The sequence below is a fragment of the Felis catus genome, chromosome B2 (genome assembly GCF_018350175.1).
Source record: "Felis catus isolate Fca126 chromosome B2, F.catus_Fca126_mat1.0, whole genome shotgun sequence".
In the NCBI taxonomy this organism is placed as follows: Eukaryota; Metazoa; Chordata; class Mammalia; order Carnivora; family Felidae; genus Felis; species Felis catus.
The window spans coordinates 50,389,957-50,396,110 of record NC_058372.1 but is presented as its reverse complement, the minus strand read 5'-3'; the positions used below and the strand labels follow the sequence as shown (position 1 = coordinate 50,396,110).

Genomic DNA, 6,154 nt, shown 5'->3' with positions numbered 1-6,154 from the left:
GGCTTGAAGCAGTTTCTTTTTTCAAGTCGCTTCAGAACCAGCCTTTATGTGGATGATTTAAGGTAATGTCTACAATATAATTTATGACACAAGTGACTGTGTTTAACACACAAGTGTGTTAGATTACATATAACTAGTTACACGCAGAATACAATTGTTGTATGAATCATATCTAGTGTTTCCCACCTGGATAACAATCCAGCCTTTCAAAGTAAAGTTGCTAACCGTATAAAAACTCTTCAAGTTCAAATGAATGCTAACAAGCAACCCGTTGCGTTTTTATTTCAAAATATTTTTTATTGCTGTAAAGTATAACACAATCTGCCATCTTAACCATTCTGGAGTGTACATTTCAGTGGCACTGATTTCATTCACAATGTCGTGCATCCCCGGTTATGTTCTTTTAAACCGGGCAAACGTTTTCACCATGATTACCTGTAATGAAGTGTTCTCAGAACCTGTGTCCACGGCCTTCGTTTCTAAATCTTGATCCCTGATGCACAGAAGTGCAACAAGGAGAGCGTGTGGAGCTGGGGCGGGGGGGCTCACGGGTGGCCAGCGGACCGCAGGGATCCCTGGGCTTGGTCCGCCCCGGCGAGGAGCGCGGCGCGGCACCTCGGCGCCCCCGGGCTGCCTGGACGCGGCGGTGCAGGGACGCGCAGGGCCAGCGAGGGGAGCTGCAGGGTAACTTTTCCCAGGGAAAGCGGCCGGTCGTCCCCACTAGAAGCCTCCCTGCCTTTTGTTTGTTTTCCAGCCGGAGGCTGGAGAGCGGCCGGGTTCCTGCTGCTCCACCATGCGCCGCGCGGCCCGTGCGACTCGCCGGACCTCCCGGGCGTCCCTATACGGACCGCTCGGGCTGTCCTAGCAGGGATCGCCCCTACCCCCAGTTCCCGATCCGGCTGCTGCGCCCCAGTCGCCGAGGAACTGCGCTCACCGCAGGGGCGGGCCCCCGCCTGTGTTCGCGGCGCCAGTAAGTGGGGCCGGGGATTTAGGGGCTTCTGCTAGGCGACCTGTCACTGGGGATGAAGGAGTGGAACTGCGGAGGGACCCCGGCGCCGGGGCCTCAGCGAGGGGCTGGAAGGAGAGGGAGAGGCTAATGGGCTGTAGTTTCTCTCCGCGGTCATGTGGCTCTTTCCCTCTTGGCATGGAAACTCCGGGTTGTTCCGACTCTGGAAGATTTTGATGGGTGTTTACCTTTCGGTGTTAAAGAGACAAAAGACCTTGCCCGATTTTAAGCCTCTTTAGTAGGATGTGGGGGACTTGCTGTTGGAATTTTCCTGACTAGGCCTGTGGCTGTCCCACAAGGGGGTCTGAGCCAGAATCTTCACACGTTTATGTGCAACCATTTTTCACTGGGTTTCTTTCTGCTCTGATTTCTTCTTACTAACCTGAGTAGATATTAGGAGAGGGATGTTGAAGGATTTTCCAGAGCAACCGTTTCTTTTGTAATACACCTTTTAAAGTCTGACTTTGACACTAACATAGAGGGCTTTTACTTTAAATATAAAAGTAGTTGAAAACGTCATTCTGCAGAAAAGAGTACTCATTTCTACTTATAATTAAGTAAAGATCTGCTTTTGCTAAAGCTGGGCCAGGCTGAGAGAATACTGCCTTGAATTTTGCATGCAAGTCTAGATTTCTCCAAGGTATTGTTTTTTTATTTTGGCCTGTAACACTCTTTGTAGCAATAGAAGTTTGATAGCTACAGTTTTCATGTCTCATTTTCCAGTGAGTAGGCTTTCAGGATGTGCCCCAACAATGAATTGTACTCTTGCTGAATGTAAAATTAAAATGAGCTTGAAATTTGTGTAGTCAACATGTAAATTATTAAGAAGAATTTGTGTCTGAACCATATGCTAGCTGTACTAGGAGTTAATGTATGCATAAATATGCACATTTGAAATAGTTTCTGGACAAAGCGCTGTGATTTGGTAAAGAATCTTTAATGCCTTCCTATCTATTTGAGGATCACTAATTGTAAAATACTAGGAAGTGGGTATAGAAATGAAAGCATTGCTGTGATCCTCTATTTAAAAATGATATCCTGTACCACTGCCCCCTCCGTAAGATATATGGCCCGCTACAGTGACCTTGCCCACTTTCTGTTTTCCTCTGTCCACTTTGCCTTGCCCTCCTCCAAAGTCAGGAGTGGGCAGCCACATTTCTTAATGAGATCAGTTTCGTTTTAGATGATGGAGGGATGTGTTGGAGGGTTGATGGAGCCTGTCTGAGGAGGCAGAGGTCTATGCTCCTTGCCAGGGGAACTCAGCATTTAGCCAGAGAAGTGGTTTTTCTCACTGAAATTTCTTACCTACAGACAATGCATAAATGAGTTGCCAGGATAAAGAACAGGTCTTTTGGGGTTTTGTTGACTGTTCAACATCATCAAAGCTCTTTTTATACTTTCATTGTTTGTTTTATTCGTAGCACTTTTTGAGGTTCCCAGTAAAGGTGGAAATCATGTCAGTCTTGAACCTTTGGAATTATCTTTATCTTTTCCTTCATTTCCTTCAGCCTCTGTATCAATGAGTCACCAAGACCTTTGAAATGTGATTTGTTCAGATCCCTCCCTCCATGTTGTTATCCAGAACCTCACCCTTCCTCTCCTGCAGACTGGAGCAGTCACTTAGCTGGCAGTCCAAGCAAGCCTGGCTCTTAGTAAGTCCTCAGTAAATGTTTGCTGAATAAACCAATGAATGAATGAATGAGATGCTCCCCTTTCTGGTCTCTTCAGCATTTGCTGTCCATCTAATTTTTTTTAACTATCACTTCGACTCTCTCCTTGCCTTGCAACCTTCAGTTCCTCTCCATTTGCTATCTCAAATAATTTGTCTGATTTTTCAAGGCTTTCATAATCAGGCCTCACCCCTCCTATCTAAATCCTATTTTCAGTTCACTGTAGATCCGTGTGCTCTATGCAGTTTGGTCTTGCTGTCCTGCTAAGGGGGCCAGGCTCATTCCCACTGCAGTGTCAAGGCTCACACTGCTCTCCTAGAAACTCCCTCCCTCCTCCCCACTCTCCCATGCAAATCTTACCCATCCTCTGAGGAGGAGACCAGCTCTCCTTCTTACCTAATGTCTTCTCTAGCTACTCACTCCTCTTCTCTTTCTTTAAAGTCTTAAGATTCTTGTTTGTTAATTCTTCATTATATTGGCTGTATTGATCTCTAATTGGTTTAGGTTATTTTAAGCCTCTTTAGGGCAGAAGCCATAGTTTACGTGTGGTGATGTGGTGTCCTGAGCTTTGGAGTCAGGCAGAATTGAGGTCAGGGCCTGACTCCACTTATTACTCACGTGGCCTTGTGGGATACTCCTAGCATTTGAAAGGGGAAATGCCTTCCCCAGCATGTGGTGGTGCAAAGATGCCCTATGGCGCCTCAACAGTGCCTGACATACACCTAACTAAAATCTGCCCATCCCTCACAGTGACTCAAAGGGGCCTGAACATGTAGCACCTATTTGGTAGGTATTTGTTGACTGGCTTGTAGTAGACTACAAGTCATGGCTCAGAGGACACGGCGACCACGCGGTGAATCCTCCGTGAGTGTTATCCTGCCCTTACTTAACATGGCTTGAGCTGAGGTTATCCCTGGCTGCAGCTCTGCTTCTGGGATCTGTTGCTGTTTTTCCATCTGAACCTTGCCAGGAACACTACTGCCTTCTCGTTTGTTTGTTTGTTTTTCTCTCACAGCATCTCTTGCGGAAAGGGCCTCCGTTTCATTTTGCAGGACCTTGCTGAGTTGGAGTGTATCTAGCCCTTCTTTTTTTCTGCATGTGGGGTGTGTATGAGTGTCTCTATTTATGGCAGGACTGCTTGCATGGTGCTTTCTTGGCAGAATTCTGGGTACAGTGACCCTTCTGTGGATGTTGACCCGTCAGCCTGTGAGTAGGGTCTCACTGAACTGTAAATTCTCTCATTGGCAGGCTTTGCCAACCACAGCATCCTGAGAGGGGCCCTATGAGTAGAGAATTAGAAGGACCTCAGATGTGGTTGATGTGGTTGGCTGGGATTGTGCACAGAGGTGTGCACGGGATGACTGACACACACACACGTGTTGTTTGGGGGTTACGGTGCAACTGTATCATTGGTTGTGACTGTGCTCACCTTGAAACAGTTCTGACTTTCTTATCAATACACAGGTGTTCTAGAAAGTTACCTTATAAAAACAGTTGGGTAAAGCAAACCATTTTGTGGGGCAAATTGCATTCAAATGCTGTGTGTTTATGGCAGGAAGAAATCAGAAATGTCTTTACTTGCAGCCAAAGAAATGAAAGAAGAAACACAGGTCTTCTCAAGATGGTAAGGAAAGTTGATGTGGGCATTCACGCTCAATCCCTCTGCTCCTGGTGAGGTGCTGTGTGATGCTGGGAAAATACTACTATTCAGCTGATCCTAGGGAAGTACTCAGTCCAAGCGGAAAGCTTCCATTCCTGATTTCCTTGCAGGGAAACTGAAATGTCCTTGCACAGTGAGTAAGTGCCTGACTCGCTGCTTTGTAAGTCGGGAACCTTCATAGAAAGAGTGCTTGTGGTGGGGCTCACCTGTGCAGGTGGAATCAAACCCTATGTGTGTTGACCTGTGAAGTTGTCTCAGAGTTTGAAGAAAGCACATCTTTGGAAGTCTGCCTCCTTTTTTTAAATATGTGGTTCAGGATTAACAATATATACTTTCTACAAAAGGGGAAATGGGGAGCATTTGATATATCATTAATAAATTCTTAAAACACTTCTTATATTCACACATTAAAAAGTATGCTACTCTGGAGCACCTGGATGAGTCAGTCAGTTGAGCATCCGACTCAATTTTGGCTTATGTCATGATCCCATGGTTGTGGGATCAAGCCCCACATCAGGCTCTGCAGTGAGCATGGAGCCTGCTGTAGATTCTCTCTCTTTCCCTTTGCCCCTGTCCCCTGCTCACTCTCTCTCTCTCTAAAATAAAGGTGAAAAAAAAAGCTATAAAAGTATGCTACTCTGAAGATAACCAAGATTCTATTCGTAGTAATGAGGTCTCAAGATCTCATTGGTAAAGTGAGAGTATTGCATAATCATTAAGGTCCCATATAGGAAAAAGAAAATCTAATTCTGTAGTCTAAAGTTCCCTCAACCTTAAGCTGTGTCTATGTTGAATTTAGGTCCTATTGATCTTAGCATTCAATCTATAGTAATTAGTATTGGGTTATATATTATCTTACTTTAAATTTTTCCTGAATTTTAAGTTTGTCACCTTAACTCAATTTTTTTAAGTGAAAGGACTATGACGGTACCTCACATTTCCTTTGGTATGTTTTCCCCCACACCTGGGGCTGTGAGTAGCCACTTGATAAATGTGCAGTGATGGCCAGGAACTTGTGAGAGCCCCATATTTCTGAGGAAAGATCAATGTGAGTCATATTTTACCTTGTAGGTGTAATACAACCTGTGAGGAAGTGCTGATAACATGTGACTGCCCTCATGGTTACTATGAAAGATAATGGCCCAGAGCCAGAAGGTAAAGTATTATGGTATAACGTCCCACTACTATTTGACAATATCGTGAAAGTTACTCACTGCATGAGTAATAATAATAATAAGTAATAATTAATGATTTTGGCCTCTTGGACACTGCCTTTGCTCTGAAAGTCAATTTATTAAATTTTGATTTAACATAGGCAAAACTGAGAAAATAAAGATACATATTTCTATGTGTTATCTTAGCTGTTAAAAAGCAAATGTTTTCTCAAATTTGTGTAAAAATTTTTAGGAGGATTCATAATTTTCATGCCCTGGCCCCCATATGATCGTCCAATTTTGCAAAGAAGGAGGGGCACAAGGGGATGGGACAGCCGTGGACGTGGGGTTGGTGGTACAGGAAAATCACCAATAGTCACAATTACCCTTTACAGACCCATCATGTGCTCATTTCATTAATTTATTCATTCAACAAATGTTTGTTGTGAGCAGCTGTTTGTGCCAGCTGCATGCCAGGCACACGTCTAGGTGCTGGGCATGTAGTTATGAACATAATAAAACTTCTGCCCACAAAGTGCTTATATTCTCGGATATGTGGATCTTGAGAAACTTAACAGAAGACCATGGGGGAGGGGAAGGGGAAAAATAAAGTTACAAACAGAGAGGGAGGGAGGCAAACCATAAGAGACTCTTAAATACAGAG

At 44.5% G+C, this 6,154-nt stretch overlaps 1 protein-coding gene across 5 annotated transcripts in view; it reads left to right on the top strand.

The window, feature by feature from the left end:
- Positions 1-703: 703 nt before the first annotated feature.
- CILK1 (ciliogenesis associated kinase 1) overlaps positions 704-6,154 on the top strand; it is a 59,065-nt gene continuing 53,614 nt past the window's right edge. Inside the window, exons 1-2 of one of the 5 annotated variants that reach the window (XM_045057650.1) lie at positions 708-970; positions 5,408-5,491. The gene's annotated coding sequence lies outside the window, so the exon portion shown is untranslated. Of the gene's footprint in view, positions 971-4,458; positions 4,474-5,407; positions 5,492-6,154 lie in introns of those variants that run through there. The other 4 variants (XM_019830723.2, XR_006597834.1, XM_003986239.5 and 1 more) reach the window with 4 other exon arrangements.